Below are 18,035 nucleotides of genomic sequence, written 5' to 3'. Positions count from 1 at the left end.
CCCTAATGATTCTGAATATTTACTAGCTTTTAGATGATAGGGATTTTTCTCTTTTTTAAAAACTTGAATTTCTTATGTGATCAGATCAAAAAAGTATTTTTCAGAAAATAGCTAGCATTACTCTGGACTAATACCAGTTAAATATATTCACTACTTTCAATATATTAATTTATTTAATCCTCACAACTACCTTTTAAGAAAACACTTATATACTTCCCACTTTATAAATGACAAAGATAAGGCACAGAAAGATTTTTGAAGTTTTTCCTAAGTCATACAATACTATATAGTAAGGTACAGAATTTGAATCCAAGATCCAGATAATTTTTAATCAGTGCTGAACAATGCTCATAAGGAGAAATCACCTCCAAAATTCATTCACACCTTATCTGAAATAACTGTGTCTAGATAGATCTTGTCATTTGATTGAAACTTTAGAAATTATCGTTATTAATATGTAGAAATAGTTGTAAAGTGACAATTTCACATGTTCAAACTCATGGCAAAGAAAAGTAGTGAGATGCCAATGTAGGTTAAGTATTTATTGAGTACATATAACCCGTCAGTTTTTTTACTAGAAGTTGCAGATACACAGCTGAGCCAAACAGACCTGGACCTTCATTTAAAAGTTAATTAAATTATCCAAAAAGTTGAATACATAATTACAAAGTGGGTGAAGTGCTAAGAAGGAGGAAAATCTGGTGCTGAGAGTATGCAACAAATTGAACTGATTTGTTTTGGGTGTGGAATTAAGAAAACTTGCTTGAGGGAGAGAAACTTGAGTTGATTTTTAAAGGTTGAAGAGGAATGAGTAAAGCTCTGGGGGTGTTGGGAAGGATGGGACGAACTGAAAGAGAGGAAAGGAAAGGGAAAGGAAGGAAGACTGGAATAAATAAAAGGGAGTATTGCAGGTTGTGGAGAAAGGCTTTCTGGGAAAAACTAATAGCGTGGGTGAAGATTTGGAGTTCAGGGATATATGCATAGTTTGAGGGACTGAAGAAAGGCCAGTATTTCTGGAATGTGGAAAACATCCAGAAGAGGAAACATGGGACCAGTTAGGGATATGGAGTTTTTATCAAAAGAGTCATGGGAAACTACTAAAATGATTTAATAATGTTATTAAATGTACATTGTTACCAAATTATAGATGGAGCCTGTAAAATGCACTCTGTGGTCCATTGGAATAGTAGCATAAAGGTCTGTTTCATTACTGACGAAGAACTCAAAATAATTTTTTTAAAGATTTTATTCATTTATTCATGAGAGACACAGAGAGAGAGGCTGAGACCCAGGCAGAGGGAGAAGCAGGCTCCATGCAGGGAGCCCGACGTGGGACTCGATCCCGGGTCTCCAGGATCACGCCCTGGGCTGAAGGCAGACGCTCAACTGCTGAGCCACCAGGGGTGCCCTCAAAATAAATTTTTAAAATATATCTTGAAATTGGAATAGTTATAAATCTTTGAATCCACACAGTGTAAAATTGTTTCTGGCTTCTATTAATGGAAGCTGGATAAGTATTTTTTAAATATCTTATAATTAAATACTTATGTATTAAATACATATTTTACAAATCATATATATATAATACACAGTAATCAAAGTATTATTAAGTCATGTTTAAGGATAGATTTTTTAAAGGTAAAATAATGACTCATATAAATGTAAAATGAATGTATGTCAGAGATATTTAACTAAACTGATGATGAAATCATTAAGATCTTAAAACCAATTTCAAAAGAATATTTAAAGAACCATACATATATGTGGAATTTAAGAAAAAAAAAACCCACTTAAGCAAAGGGGTAAAAAAGAGAGAGGAAGGCAAGCCAAGAAAGAGACTCTTAACCATAGAGAACAAATTTAGGGTTACCAGAGGGGAGGGGAGTGGGGGATGGGGGGAACAGGTGATGGGGATTAAGGAGGGTGTATGGTGTGATGAGCATTAGGTGATGTAAGGAAATGTCCAATCACTATCTTGTACACCTGAAATTAATATTATACTGTATGCTAACTGGAATTTAAATAAAAAATTTTAAAAAATTACAGAACCACACATACAGAGGCAAGTAAGGAATGCAGAAATAGGTTTCCAAATAGATGTACAATGGGTCTGTCCACAAGTAATAATCAGTTCCACACCTAACACAACAAATGTATACTTCTGTGGGGAAGAATCTTTGCGTTGGTCTCACTTACCACTTGTAGGATTGCAAAAATAGTGCAAAGACAATGAAAGAGTGAGAAAGCCTGAAAGGGTAAGCTAGAGGAACACATTTTGGTCAACTTCTAAGTCTTTCAGAATTTTTCCTATACATATATAAATATACATTTTATGGCCTGTAAAAAGGCGGGTCTAATATCGGTCTCAAAGATAGCGCCATACTCTATAATAGATTTGACCTAAAATCAATGCTGTTATTTTTGGAAAGGCTCTATGGGCTCTCAGAGCACTTCTTTATTCTTGATGTAGGTCAGCTTCAGAACCTATGAATCCAGACAGATTTCAGTCAGGTGAGACCCTGAACAGGGAATCCAGCTGCAGGACATGGGACTCTTAACCCATGAAAACTGTGAGGTACTAAATTTGTGCTATTTTAAGCCACTAAGTGTGTGGTAGATTTTTACATGGAATACAAAACTAAGATAAATATATACTGTATGGTTCAATTCATATAGAGATCAAAATGAGGCAAAACTGAACCATGGTATTGCACGTAAAGATAGGGGTGACCTCTGGGGAGTGAGCAGCAGCAACAGTTGGGTGGGGGTAGGAAGGGCCTTCTGGAATCTGACAGCCCTCTATTTCTTGATCTGGGCAGGTGTGCTCACCTTGTGGAAATTCATTAAGCTGTACACTTGGGATTTGTGTACTTTTCTGCAGGTATAGCTTGGTTAAATATTATTGAAGAAAAACATGATTTAGCCTTCCTCTGAGTTTGTATTTCTGATTCCACTGCAAAAAAATACTGATCATATGAACATATATTGAGCCCTTATAATGTGCTACACAAGTTCTAAGAGCTTTATATGAATTAACATGTTTTTATATCTCAATTTTGGTTTGGGCATCCTTTTTAATACAGAAATTTGTTAATTTGATAGAGTCAAATATAAAGTACTTGCTCTTTAGAGTGTACTTGAATCTTGTTTAAAAATCTTTCCTTATCCTGTAATGCTTTTAGAATTAAATCAAAACGGAATTGATTAAACTGCTTCTAGGAACAAGTGTTTTTTGCCATATAATGCATTTAGCATGTTCCGTTATAAAGAGAAGTATGAAGTCTTTAGTGTGTATGGAAGGTGGTTTACCTCTCCCCACAGAGACACCTGTAATTAATGAAATTAATTAATTTCATTAATTATATTGAGCCTATTTTTTCTCTTTGCTTTGACAAGCAACATCACTTCTCAGGCCCAGCATTTAAGGATTCTATTATGAGATGAATCTTGGTCACAAGAAAGAGGCAGTATTGGTTCACCGGGACTTTTCTTCTAGATCAAACAGAAAGATGTCATTTGCGGTTCTCGAACAAGCCTCACGTAGAAAGTCATGGTCGCTTATACCAATCGTTCTTGCCATGTGGCTAATAATGTTTACTATTCTTTTTTTTTTAATGTTTACTATTCTTAAATAGGAACAAAAGCGGACTTATCTTTCAAAAATCATTGATATAGGCCTGAGATGATCTTCAAACTACTTGTAGGTGCACAGTTTGTTTCAGAGAGAACATAAAATGGTGATTTCTGAGTGGACTCTGACACTGGACTCTATAATAACGTATTCCTTTTTCATAGATACTATAAAAATCAGGTCATTTATAATTGTATGGTGTGGATGGAATGTAGATGCTCCAGGAAAAAAATTCTTATGCGTGGACAGCCTTTGTCAGCTTTCACTAAAGATTGAAGTGTTCATTTAAATACAATAAATTATTTAAGGACAGTACAATAAAGGTGAGATATATGGCATTACCAGAGGTACTCATTACATGAAAATATGCAGACTATTTCTACTGTGGGACCAAGAGGAAAAAATAAAACCAATAAAAATAAAAGGAAGACTTTTTGGTTTTGCCTATTACATTTTCCATAGAAATATGTTAAAAGTTTTAACCGTTTCCTAAGAGACCATTGTCTGCAATCACTGAGTGGCTTTTTTTTTTTTTTAATGAATGATAGAATAATTTCTTTAGGGATCATTATCACTTTTCATTACAGTCTTGGTTCAAATGCTCTCCTCAGTTTGGCGTTCCAAACAATTTTAATTACACGCATTAGAATTTTGAATAAATACTATATGCTGTTGATTCAAAATTCAAACAATTCAGAAGTGAAGACAGGGAAAAATCACCCTCCTAGTTTTGTCTCCGAGACCCCAGTTTTCCTTCCCCTGAGCAATATACGGCATCATTTCCTTTTGTACCTTTGCAGAAATATTTTATGTATACGCAAAGCAAATATGTACAAATTATATATGTGTGTATACTTTTCCTCTGTTACTCAGAAACGATCAAGCTGTTTTTAACACTTACAGACAATAAACCCCTTAAGATGAGAGTTTGCAGCTGCTTCATCTCTGTGATCTCTCCAGCACACTGAGATATATATAATACCCCCACCACCACCTTTCTTTTTTTCACATGGTGGCATATATACCCATTCTGCACTACATTTTGTTTCGTTTTTTAGATAACAATATGTTTTTCCACCTTTATTGAGAAATAGTTGACAGATGTCACTGCGTAAGTTTAAGGTGCCCTGCAGCTTGATGGGCCCCTTAAACTTGATTTCTGTAAATTGTGAAATGATCACTACAATAGGCTCAGCTAGCCAGCGTCCATCTCCTCATGTAGATACAATAAAAAGAAAAGAAAGAAGAAAAGAAGAAAGGAAAAAAATTTTCTCCTGTGATGAGAACTTTTCAAATATACTCTCTTACCATGAACATGTATCCTATAGTAGTGTTAGCTATAGCCCTCCTGCGCGTCATCACATTCCTAATATTGACCTATCTTATAATTGGAAGTTTGAACTTTCTGACCGCTTTTCTCTACTTCCCCCTCCCACCTCTGATAACCACAAGTTTAATCCCTTTTTTCTATGACTTTAATTCTTAGGGTTTTTTGTTATTTTTTTAGAATCCCTGTATAAATGAAATCATACGGTATTTGTCTTCTACTGTCTGATTTGTTTCACTAATAGAATGCCTTCAAGTTCTATCCATGTTGTTGCAAATAGTAGGATTTTCTCATTTCGTGTGGCCAAATATTCCATCGTGTATCTCGCACAACTTCTTTCTCTGTTCATCCATCGATGGGTCCTTAGTGGTGTCCGTGTCTCGGCTATTGTAAATAGAGCTGCTATGAACATAGGGGAGCAGTTATCTTCCCAAGTTAGTGTTTTTGTTACCTTTGGATATACACCCAGAAGTGGAATCTGGGTGGATCCACATGGATCACATGGTAGTTCTATTTTTAGTTTTTTGAGCATCCTCCATACCGTTTTCTGTAGTGGAAAAGCATTTCTTTTGCTTAGTGAGTTCCCTATCAGTACCGGACGTACTTTCTTAATCCTTTTTCATGATGGTATAATGTTGCATTATATGTAATACTCCACATACATATAATCTATTTTCACTCAATCTCCTCTACGTGCACATTTGGGTTTTGCCCAATAGTCTGCCATTATAATGTGCATGTGGTCACCCAAAATAGCGAACTTCAACTGAGCACTTAGTATGGTTTGGGCCCCATGTAAAATGCTTTACATTTAATTCTCAAGCTAGCTCTAGGAAGGCAGTACTTTTTTTATTCCTACTTGACAGATGAAGAAAACGAGAGGTTGACTAATTTGTCTAAAGTGAGAAAATGAGTAAGTGGAAGATTCAGAATCTGATTGCTGCTCTGTGTGTCTTCAAAAATCTTAGAACAGAAAATAATTACATGGATATTTACTAACAATCTCTATGTATTCAACATGCTGAGGAGGGAGATCTCATCCATACATCAGACAGAGACTCTTAACTTGAGGAGCTTATAGTTGTGTTGAAAGCAGCCTGATAATTTCTGAAAAATGCTAAGTCGGTCAATTATAGCAGATTTCAGTAAAGTGACAGGTCAGTAACAAAAATGTTTTGTGTACACAGAAATGACAGTTTAAAATCACATTCTCAATTTCAAGTTTTATGATTTAACTAAATAGCAAACCTTAAAAGGAGTAATTACAACATCTAATAAAACTAAATCTGCTTCTGATGTAATCACAGTAAGGTATAAACTTAATACCTAAATTTCAAAGATGACCACTTTTAGAGGTGAACCCAGAAAATATCTCAAAATCATTAATTATATAGCTAGAAAAAATATCTTCCAATAGAGGAAAATCTGAAACAAATATTAAGAAAATGAATGGCTCGAAAAGAATTCTGAAAACGGCTTCCCTGTTTCTAGGAAGAAGTTAAACTTAGTTCGATTATTGGATTTTGGAAATTTGTTTCATTCTTTTCATTGCCAATTTCCTTCAGGGACAAAGATTAGAAGTGTCAAAAATGACACGTAACCGACATTTCTTCCAAATGTTGGGGCTTTTGTAGGGATTGAAAATGTTATGAGGAAACTGGCTTCCAAATCTGCAGCCCAAATTTTCTTAAGTTAAAAAAAAGAAAAAGAAAAACCAGTTGTGGTACATCCAAAAGGCAGTCTTCGCAATGCAATGACTCTCCCCACTCGAGTTCCGCAGCTGCCCTTGAGTTTACTGCTCAGACTCCAACGTTTGCCCATCAGATTCCTGGTCTAATAACCCCTATGATTTGCCTACAGAAGGAGTGCCTGGGTGGCTCAGTGGATTAAACGTCTGACTCCATTTCCGCTCATGTCATGATCTCAGGGTGGGGAGATGGAGCCCCTAGGTGGGGCTCTGCACTCACCAGGGAGTCTGCTTGGGATTCTCTCTCTCCCTTTCCCTCTGCCCCTCCCCCGAACCAACTAACTAAATAAATAAATAAATAAACTTAAAAAAATTTTGCCTACTGAAACTAAAAAGTTATGGCCAAATTAGAACACAGTCATTTTTTTTTTAACTTTTGGCTTTTGAACTAGCAATTGAATCACAGACGCACATGCAGAGTCTTTGGCCCGAAACCTGACTTTTAAACAAAGTATTGAGAATTGTGGTAATTCTCATATACTCGAGTCTTTGAGCCACTGAATCAACAGCAAAGAAATTACAGGGGTTACCTACGGCTTCTTTCTTCCCTCATGCATTTAGGGAAAAACCAATGGATAGAAAGTGCACCAATTTAAGGGGCTGGGGAAGTATGTTCTCCACCTGGCTCTGCTGCCTCCTAGCAGACTGACCTTGTATGGGTCATGCACATCCATGAGTCCCCCAGAGTCCTCTTGCTCCCCTGAGTTATTGTGGAGTTAAGATGACAAACAGATGTGTAGGCTCTTTATCTCCTGCTACAAAAATGTAGAACATTAATACTGTTAATTAATAATATCTCAGCATAGGTTAAAGAATATTTTTGAAACATATACAATTCATTTCTGAAGAAAAAAGATAAAAAACAAGGAAGGATATAAAAATATTAACTATTTATAAATTCACAGTAGTATTTTTAAGTAATCTTATGATTTAAAAAATGATTTTAAATTATTATCATTAAAAATGATTTTAAATTAATAGATCAATCTATTAATCTATTCTTAATAGATTCTTTAAGAGCTATTACATGTTACTTTTCCACATTTCAATGAAGAGCACATTTGCTTCCTTTGATTAAGTTTCACAGTATAAAGTTTCACAGTATAAAGCATTGCTTACTTTCGATAGAATTGAGTTTCCACCAAGTCTATGAACATCTTTTGTTGCTGTTGAAGGATATATGCCTTAGGGTTTACAGTATCTCTTGCTTTTTGTTTTAGAAAAGAAATACGACTTAATCTGACAAGTGTGACTAATATGATCACAGCCCTTGGGAAATTCGATGGTTTTCTGGAGACATCACTAAAGAATACTGACTGAAATTACTCCTGCCTGACATATGAGTCGCTCTCTACGCCAAGGCCACAAACTGTCGGGATGAACAAACACCAAGATGAGTATCTTTAGCTAGTTGTTCCAACTAGTCCAATCACTGATGACTCAGACACATCTGCCAAATGCATAAGCTTATTAGCATTTTGGAGCCTCACAAGTCTCATGGAAAAATGAAAAAAATCAAGATCAGTTAATGAAGGCATCATCCAGGATTAGGGTTCTGGGATGTATCTGATATCAACATGATGTAAAAATAGGGATGCTTCAGCCAACAACAGGGTTGAGAAGAAAAATAGAAAGGACAAGTCCAAAACTATGAAGAAATGGGAGACAATTGTAAAGCCAAAGTGCTGCACGTTTCCCTCCCTGAAGAGGGAGGGGCAAGTGGAGAGAGAGCAGCAGCAGGTTTAGGTGAGAGACACAACGGCCAGAATGGCCTAGTGGTGAAGCAGGAGAGCTTCAGAGCCAGGCTGCTTTTCTAGCTGCGTGGCCTTGGGCAACTCTCTCAGCCTCTCTAGGTTTCAGTTTCATTATCCCTAAAATAAGAATAGTGGTAGGCAGTGCCTGCCACAAAGGAACACTCTAATGTTAATTTTCTCAGTACTATTAAATGGGCCGTACAGTTAATATCCAAAGTTATCTATGAATAGTATCTGACGTACAGGCAACTTGACAAACGATTCTTGATTTAATCAGTGAGAGATTGAACTATTGTTTTTAATTTAAAGTATCAGTTTCTCCTAAGCTTTGCTCTAGAAGTTAGTCTACTACAAAATTTGAAAATAAATCTGCATTTAATTTGTTGATATACCTAGAACAAGAAGAAAAATAAGATGTTTTCCCCTATTCATCTGCTTTCTTCTTACTCAGAATTAAATTATGTATATAGTTCAATATAAACACTGTCATTTTTATTCTATGATTGCATGAATAAAGTTTAAAGGATATCAAAGACATTTTGTAAGATCCTGATAGGGTAGTTGATTTCGTTACTCCATCTAGTTTCGCTTCTTAAGGCTAAACTCGATTCAAAGTTCTCTGGGTAGATATATGACATTTTAAAAGCAGCGAATTAAGTTAATCAGCGTGAGATATGGAGACTTGTGACTAACCAGGCAAGTTTCCTTAAAAAATAAATGAGACTATGCTGTGCGTCCTACGTTATGTTTTTTACAGCTGAAATAGTTCATCAATCTGATTCATTTGGGGAATTCTTACTAGAACCCTGGGAGAGGAGGAGTACAACCACTTTGCTGCTTGTGGTTCAGTTATATAGATATGATGTGCAGTTTAGAAGAGAACAAGGAAGACTAGAGCTCGCTGCCTTCTGATACACATTTTTCTGTTCTGGTCATGGTTTTGTGAACACGGCAGTAACTCTATGTGTCACAGTTTTATTTAATGACTATGGGTTGAATTCATCTGTATGAAGGGATGAGACTGACAGGGATTTAAAACATGATCTATTTGGCATTAAGAGAATACCAAAGGAACATTGGCATGGCACCGGCTACTCCTTTCCAAGGACATAATCAAAAGATAGTTGGACAACCCACACCACCCACAGTTCCCAGGTGGCTAACAAATAAATGGATCATTACTGGATAGGCTAGCAGAGCCTCATGATATTTGAAACAAATTGTCCGTGACTATTTTTCCAGTTTAGAAACATCTAGGAGCTCATTCTTTGCATTTTAAAAAAAGACTAGTTATTTTTACAGGAAGAACGTAACTGAACTTGAGGTGGGGGTACAACGATTTCTATTGTTCTGCTACGGCTGTCATTTTTCTCTTGCTCTTGGCAAAGCAAATGGTTTATTCTGAAATTTAGAATGGTTGTATTCTACTTTACATAATTTGGTTAATATATTTCTAAGCTTCACAGAAATGTGGTTCCAGTAATTAATAGGAATCTGTTGCACTTTTTGCTAAAGTCAATAAATATATTTCAATCTGCTTGCACATGTATTTGGTGATGGTTTGACAAGCTTGACAGGCATGACTAGTTTTGAAACCACAGAATTAAAAGAATGAATTAAACTAATTATTTTTAAATTACTTGGTCAAACAGGAGTTGGAATAATCTTCAGTGGATAAACATATGGCAGCTTAGCAGTTAAAAAGCACACAGTATTAAGCAAAAAAAGAAATTTTAGCATAGATATATAATTTCCCTTTCTCTCTAGGTCTATCCTACATCCTACAATTGAATTGTCTTAACAGCTTTATTGTACCATATATTATATCATACTCCATTTCTTCTTATCGCTAAATGATCCCTTATTCACACATAATAGGCCATATTTTGAATATACCATATTTTGTTTATCCTTTCTTCAGCTGACAAACATTGGTGTTGTTTCTGCCATGTGGATTGTGAATAACAATATGAACATTTTGTATAGGTTTTTATGTGGGTAAATGTTTCCATTTTTCTGGCATATACCTAGAAGGGATCTTCTCAGATCTTATGGTAACTCTATGCTTAAGATTTTGAGGAACATTTTTTTTTTCAAAGTGGCCCTCCTTTTACATTTCTTTTTTAAAAATATTTATTTATTGTTTTAGAGAAAGAGAATGCACAGGGGGAAAGAGGCAGAGGGAGAAGGAGCAAGACACTTAGGTAGACTCCACACTGAGTACAGAGCCTGATGAGGGGCTTGATCTCACCATCTGAGATCACAACCTTGGGCAAAAGCAAGAGTCGGACACTTACCCAACTGTGCCACGAGGTGCCCCTTTTATATTTCCATTTTCCACATCCTTGACAACACTTGTTATTGTTGTTTTTTTTTTATTATTTCAACCAAGCTAGGGATTGGAATGGTATCTCATTGTGGTTTTGATTTCATTTCCCTAATGGCTAATAGCGGTGAGCATACTTTTGTGTGCTTATTAAACATTTGAATACCTCGCTTTCGTAAAAATGCCTTTTCAGTTCCTTTTCTAATTTGTCATTGATTGGTCTTTTTTCAAATTGGCTTTTTTTGAAAAGAGCAGTTTTAGGTTCACAGCAAAATTGAGGGGAAAGTACAGGGATCTTTCACATACCCTCTCCCTCCCACAGGTACATCGCTTCCCACATTCTCAACATCTCCCACCAGACAGTACATTTGTTAAAGTTGATGAACCTACATTGACACGTCCTAATCATCCCAAGTCCATAGTGTACAACAGGGTTCACTCTTGGTGTTGTACTTTCTTTGCGTTTGGATAAATGTGTAATGACATCTGTCCATTATTTTCACTGCCTTAAAATCCCTCTGTGTTCTACTTACCTATTCAGCTATCCTCCCCCAAACCCCTGGAAACCACTTATCTTTTCCCTGTCACCATAGTTTCACCTTTTCCAGGGTGTCATATCGTTGGAATCATACAGTATACAGCCTTTCAGATTGGCTTCCTTCACTGAGCAATACGCACTTCATGTTTTCCCATATCTTTTCATGGCTTGATTGTTTCTTTCTCTTGAGCATTGGGTTATATTCCATTATCTGCATGTACCACAGTTTATCCATTCACCTACTGAAGGATATCTCACTTGTTTCCAAATTCTGACAATTATGAATAAAGCTTCTTTTTTTTCTTTTAAAGCTTCTATAAACATCTATGTGCAAGTTTTTGTGCAGACATAAGTTTTCAATTATTTGTCTTTTTATTTTTGAGTTGTAAGTGTATTTTATATATTTCAGACATGAATTCCTTATCAGATACATAATTTGTAAATATTTTTTCCAATAACATGAATGTCTTTTCACTTTCTTGCTGATACCCTTTAAAAAAGTTTTTGAACTTGCTAAAGTCCAATTTGTCTATTTTTTCTTTTGTTGTTTTGGTATTACATCTAAGAAGCCATTGTCTAATCCAAGCTTACAAAAGCTTACTTCTTTGTTTTCTTCCAAGAGTTTCATTGCCTGAGCTCTTATATTCATATTTATAATCCATTTTGAGTTGATTTTTATATACGCTACAAGGTAAGGGTCTAACTTATTTATTTTGCATGTGTATCCAGTTATCCCAGCATAATTTATTGAAAAGACTCTTCTTTCTCCATTGAATTATCTTGACAGTTTTGTAAAAAATTGACAATAACCTTACGGGTTTATTTCAAGATGCTCACTTCTGTTTTATTAATCTGAGTCTAGCCTGATGCCAGTAACACACTGTCATGTTTACTGTTGTTTTGTATTAAGCATTGAAACCTGGAATCATGAGTCTTCCACCTTTGTTTCCTTTTCAAAAAATTTGTTGGTTATTCTGAGTCCCTTGATTGGTTTCCATGTGTATTTTAGGATCAGTTTTTCAATTCTGCAAGCGTATAGCAAGGATTTTGATAGAGATTATGTTAAATCTGTTTATCAGCTTAGGAAGTATTGCCATCTTCACAGTATTAAGTTCCATGATCATGAGATATCTTTCCATTTGTGTATCTTTCCTACTTTTAATCTATTTCAATAATGTTTTATAGTTTACAGTGTTCACACTTAGTTTGTATATCTTTTGTTAATTTTTTTGAAATATTTTATTTCTATTATAAATGGAATTATTTTCTTAATTTCATTTTTGGGTTGCCCATTGCCAGTATATAGAAATCCATTTGATTTTTCCACATTGATTTCATATCCAAACTTGCTGAACTCATTTATCAGATATAATCACTTTTTAGTGGATACCTTAGGATTTTCTATGAAAGGTAATATCATCTTCAAATAGATACACTTTAACTTTTTACTTTCCAATCCAGTTGGGTTTTATTACTTTTTCTTGCCTAACTGACCTCCAGTACAATCTTGAATAGAAGTGAGAGCAGAGATCCTTGCCTTTTTTTTCAAACTTAAGATGGATGGATTCAGTCTTTCACTATAGAGTATGATTTTAGCTTTGAGTTTTTCATAGATGCTCTTTATAATGGTGAGGGCATTCCTTTCTACTCCTTGTTTATTATGAAAGGTTGTTGGATTTTTGTAAAGTGCCTTTTTTTGTATCTCTTGAGGTAATCATATAGTGTTCTTTATTTTATTACTATGATGTATTACATTGACTGATTTTTGTATATTAACAAAACTCACATTTCTGGGATAAATTCCACTTAATCATGGTGTTACTTCTTTTTATATGTTGCTGGAATTGATTTACCATATTTTGTTAAGTGTGTTTACATCTATGTTCATAAGGGATATTGGTGTATATGTTCCTTTTCTTACAATGTATTTTTCTAGCTTTGATAGCAAGATAATTCTGGCTTCACAGAACGAGATGTAAAGTTATCCCTCCTCTTTCTTCCTTTCTTTTTTTTTTTTTTCTAAGTTTGGAAAGAGTTGGTGTTGATTCCTCTTTGAATATTTGGTAGAGGGGTGCCTGGATGGCTCAGTTAGTTAAGCATCTGCCTTCAGCTCAGGTCATGATCCTAAGGTCCTGGTGTCGAGCCCACATTGGGCTCCCTGGTCAGTGGGGAGTTTGCTTGTCCCCCCCCCCACTCATGCTCTCTCTCTCTCTTTCTTGCTCACTATCTCAAATAAATAGATACAATATTTCTTTTTTTTTTTTAAATAAATGTTTGGTAGAATTCACATGTGAAGCCATCTGTTTCTGGGCTTTTCTTTGTGGAAAATTTTTTATTACTAATTTATTTTTTCATTATACATCTACTTAATGGACTAGATTAAAATTTTAATCTTTAAACTTCAAGGGGAGTATTATCATGGTGATGAAGAATATGTGACCATGTAGAAAAATATTATATTCAAAACTAATAGAGTAAAATGAATCTTTGGTCATTTTTGTCCACCTGGCAGCCAACCTCTTTCCTATTTAAGAAAAATCCTCAACATGGAAGTCACAATCTTACTGAAGTGTAAGGAGACCACAGACCTGAGGTTTGTCAGTTGAATGCTTCTGCTTGACACTGAATCTGGAGGTATTATGGCAAAGTCATGGAAGATAACATGTGACTACTTTAGGAGTGGTTAGATATGGAGGAAGTAATGAAAGAGGTTAAATGATGCTTCTAGACAGTTGGGGTAAGTACACAGAGATATGACCAGGAAGGGCTAACTCTGTGTGTGTCATAGTTTGAAATTTTGGTCCAAATTTCCCTTGTTATAAGCTTTATAAGCTTTTTATGAAACATAACAGTTTCTTTCATGAGAAGAATGAGAGTTCAAGTCTTCTTATTTGAAAAGGAGTTTGAGTTATTCAATATCTCATAAGGACTTTGCAAGTACAATAATTTAGCAAGTAGATATGATTTGGAATAAAGTGTCAATCCTGACAGGTTAGTTTTATTTTATCTTTTACAGGTTAGTAAATTTTATCTTTTCCTATAACAACAGGCTAATTCCTTATATCTTATTCAATTTATACTGATTCCTTCTAACACTTTCTTTGATTGATCTGATCAATGACAAAATTTTAAACCAGTCTAATTCTTGGTTCAACACAATGAATCTTTATTGAATGTCTGCCCATCATAGTGATACAATCATCAACAACAGAATCCCTAAAATCAAACAGTTTACTGTTTTGTGGGTAGAGGCATGCGTGGTTATAAATATGAGGCAGAAAACAACCACTTCTGCAAATGAAGTACAGTTTTATAGTGGAGAAGAAACAGATTTACAGCTATGGGAACTTAGAAATAAATCTTGGGAAAAGTGTTATTTGAGCAGGCCTTGATGGATAATAAGATGATTCTAAATTAGATTTGAGGAAAGAGGCAAACATGATGAAGGTAATTGCATGATCAAAGAAAAGAGCCTGTGAGTATGGCCAAAATTTGGCGTGATTTAAGTTTATGATACATGAGTAAGAATGCAAATAATTAATTTTTATTGAGTATATACTATGTAACAAACACAGTTATTTAAACATATATTAGTTGATCAGCTGATTTAATCTTCACAAATCTATGTGGTAGATCCTATTACTCATTAGCCTCCCCACTTTATATATTGGGGGGGGGGGAATACGCAAATAAGTTAAGTGACTTATTTTGGTAGACAGACTCTTAGATGGCTTCCTGTTATCCCCACCTCCTGCTACAAGTGGGTAGGAAATGTGACTTGCTTCTTACCAACAGAATATGGAAAAAGTGTTGAGATATAACTTCTGTATTTGGTTACATAAGATTATAACTGTTATTTTGCTATCAGTCTCCCTCTATTGATTCTTGCACTAGCTTTGATGAAGTAAGCTGCCATATGGAGAAGACCATGTGCCAAGGCACTGAGAGTGGCTTGCAGCTAATAGCTAGCAAGAAGCTGATGTCTTCAGTCTAATAACCTATGAGGAAGAGAATCCTACTAACAATGAAGTGAGCTTTGAAGTACATCGTTTCCTCGTCTAGTGTCAAGTGAGGCAGCCCTGGCTGACGCCTTGAGTTTCAGCCTTGTGAAACACCCTGAAGCACAGAACCCGTTAAAGCATGCCCAGAGTTCTTAGCCATGGAAATTGTGAGAGTATATCTATGTGTTGGTTCAAGCTGCTAATCTTGTGGTTATTTGTTACACAGCAAGAGGTAACTAAATAACACACTTGCCCAGGGCCATTCAGCAGTAAGCTCATGAGAAAGGATATGAAACTGGGCAGTTTGGCTCTCATTTGGGAAATTTATGCTGGCAGGTTCAATTTAAGAAGCATTTTACACGAGAATGTTTTCTTTTTTTACATCAACAATCACTCTTCTGATACGAGTTACAACTATAAAATTTCTCATCATAAAAAGCCAAAATTAATGGGTTAGATCTGGGAGTGAAGTACTTCTATTTAGGGGAGTTATTAGATATCTATTTGCATCATTGATAAGTAGATATTTTTAAGATTGGCCTGGGTAGAGCAAAGACTTGGACTTTGCCTGCTACTGGCATTTAGACAAACACAATTTTAATACAGGCCCTTGCAGCAGTCATTGTATATGGGAGATTATGGAGTTTCTGATACTGGATTTGCTCTAAGAGAGAATATTATCTAGCGCAATCATCCACACTTTAAACATGGCTCCAGAGTTGAACTCTGGAGAGTTGAACTCTCCAGAGTTGATAGTTCAGAGTATGGCTTGGAGACAAATACCAGTTCTAAAGGCATCTGCATGCTTTGCATAGGAGGGGACTGTGTGGTACTTGAAAGAGCTATTTCCCTTGATGGCAAGACCCTGGGCTTTATTCAAATGTGCTAAGGGACCCCACAAAAAGTAAGATAGTAGATAGAATTTTTCTCTCTTGACAGATGTAACAAGAGAATTCCAGCTCCTAAGAGAGGAGACATTACTCGTAAAGTGTCTGTGGATATGTCTGTGCCTGGGGCAAGAAGCCCAGTCCACTAAGTTATGACAAGAACCAGCGAGCAGTACCCATAAATACTCAGATGAAGGTGGGGATGGGAGACTTTGTGGTCAAGAGATGGTAATTGTTAAAAAACAACAACAAACAAACTATAGGCACTAAGTGGAGTCACTTATGCTAGGTGAAACCACCAACTGGGTTTCATATCTAATCTAATTCCAATCTCCCCTAGAAATGCAGTCTTAACCAGTCCATCAGGAATTTTTTGGTCAGAACCAATAAGGTAATGTGTGACATGGCCTTCTCCATCCCCCAAAGGAAGAAGACTTAGTTCACCTAATAAGGCCCTTTTGTCCCCAAAGGAGGGTGACTTCACCCAAAACAATCCTTTTTTTTTTCTTTTTCTGTTTATGACTTCCTTGTCCTGCCTTTGAAAACCTTTCCCTCTCTGTAGCACCCTATTTGCTAGATACAATATTTCTTGATTCATTTAACAAAGCCAATTAAATCCTTAAAACTTGTTCAGTTTAATTTTTGTTATTTAACAGAGTTTCGGGATTGGAGTGTAACGTAGGTGTAAAGACATTTTCCATGTAGGCTGATAAAACTGGGACATTTAGGATATACAAAGATTAAAGAAAACAAATAAGCTATGAAATGCCACAGCACACTTACTCACTTGTCCGTGCCCAATCTCTCCTGTGTACAGTTGGCGATCACTTTTTTGAAGAAACTTGTTTCTGAATATTTTATGCTGGAGTTATCTGAAAATACTGAATAAAACCATGGAAATAAATTATTTTTGAAAATGAATGTGTTTGTTACGTTAATCTACAGTTACTACTGATTAAGGGTCTCTTTGGACAAGAAAGGGAGAGAGACTATTGAAGGCTGAGTACAAATGGAAATACCTCCATTAAGAAGTTTTAAATTCACTGAATCAGACTGAAACTGATGATTTGATCATATTTGTCAAGTTAATGTCTACAGACTATAGTCTGTGAAAGATAGTGCAGTTATGCAAATTTATGCATAAAAATAAAAATCCCATATGTGCCTAGAGGGAGAGATTTCCAGACAAAATGCTAATGATTTGAGATAACAATATTTAGCAGTTCTACAGATTTTAATTCAAAGAACTCAAAATGTCTTACAAGTCTATTATCTGTTAAGTGAAAGCTGGTGGTATTATTTTCCTGTTGTAAATTTCAAAAGCGACATTTTAATTGAACAGAAATACATGCAAAAATAAAATCTTTGAAAGGGAAAACACCTAATGTAAACCTTATAGGAGTTTGAAACATCTCACTGACCCAAGCGCATTTGATGCATGTTAAAATTGCATGCAAATTTGAGCATTGTAAGCATTTTAAACATTATTCTATTCCACGGCATTTACATTTTTACTATATAAGCTAGTAGTAAACATTTTTTAGACAGTGTGAATTCTAGATTACGTGAACAAAATACAGCTGCTGCCTTAAGGAATTTACAAACTAGTGGAGAAAAAAAACTTGTGAATGGCTCTAACGTTAACCAGATATTATGTGATAATAAAGAGCTCTACAGGAGGCCCCTAGAAGAAACAGAAGAAGACATAATCGTCTGTGATGGGCACTGGAAAGGTCAATGAAACCAGATTTTGAAGAATGCGTAGGATTTCCCAAGTCTAATTAGAGGAAGTAAATTTGGGGGGTAATAGAATAATGTTAATGA

At 35.4% G+C, this 18,035-nt stretch overlaps 1 long non-coding RNA gene across 1 annotated transcript; it reads right to left on the bottom strand.

Moving 5' to 3' along the window:
* Nucleotides 1-5,146: 5,146 nt before the first annotated feature.
* On the bottom strand, nucleotides 5,147-17,093 carry LOC129516965 (uncharacterized). Its single transcript, XR_008665909.1, has 3 exons — nucleotides 16,999-17,093; nucleotides 7,356-7,460; nucleotides 5,147-5,360 (listed from the first exon to the last, which is right to left on the bottom strand). It is a non-coding gene; the product is annotated as an uncharacterized LOC129516965 (long non-coding RNA).
* Between the last annotated feature and the right edge of the window lie 942 nt (nucleotides 17,094-18,035).

The sequence above is a fragment of the Nyctereutes procyonoides genome, unplaced genomic scaffold, assembly GCF_905146905.1.
Source record: "Nyctereutes procyonoides isolate TBG_1078 unplaced genomic scaffold, NYPRO_anot_genome, whole genome shotgun sequence".
NCBI lineage: Eukaryota > Metazoa > Chordata > Mammalia > Carnivora > Canidae > Nyctereutes > Nyctereutes procyonoides.
This window is presented reverse-complemented; position numbering and strand designations above follow the sequence as displayed.